Source organism: Octodon degus, unplaced genomic scaffold (genome assembly GCF_000260255.1).
Source record: "Octodon degus isolate 3935 unplaced genomic scaffold, OctDeg1.0 scaffold00119, whole genome shotgun sequence".
Classification (NCBI taxonomy): domain Eukaryota; kingdom Metazoa; phylum Chordata; class Mammalia; order Rodentia; family Octodontidae; genus Octodon; species Octodon degus.
Window position 1 is genome coordinate 832,790 of NW_004524695.1, and position 562 is coordinate 833,351.

Here is a 562-nt window from a genome sequence, read left to right on the forward strand (position 1 = left end):
TGTCACCAAACCAAGTCTCTTTGTTTCATTTAACCACACTAAATCAAAGAGAGTAGCTTTTTGTCTAGCTTCACTGTGCCATCGCATTGTAAAGATGCGTCTTCACGTTGATTCTCCGGAAAATCATTTTTCCTCCTTACTTCAAGTTCTCCAGGGCTGAGAATATAGCTCAGTGGTAAAGTGCCTTCCTGCCTGGCAAGGGTGGGGTCCTGAGTTTCATTCCCAGTACCAAAAGAAAGCAATAATAAGTTCTCCAGAGTTTAGGATGGCATCAGGAACATTCTGGACTGTGGGTAAAGTTCCACTACATACAGTGTTTAGTTATTTATTTATTTTTCCATTGTTTTCTAAGTATGTAAAAGAGAGATGGCTATGGAAGAATCACCACTAGCTTTCGATTTATTACCTCAGGATTTAATCTTTTAACCTGTTTCTCAGTTTTTTCTCCATTAAATCTTTCACAGTGATAGAACCCACTTTTAAAATTGGGCCAGCCAAATAGCTCAGTAGATTAAAGTGCCTGCAAGCAGAAGCAGGAGCTTGCCTTGTCAGCCCCATCCCG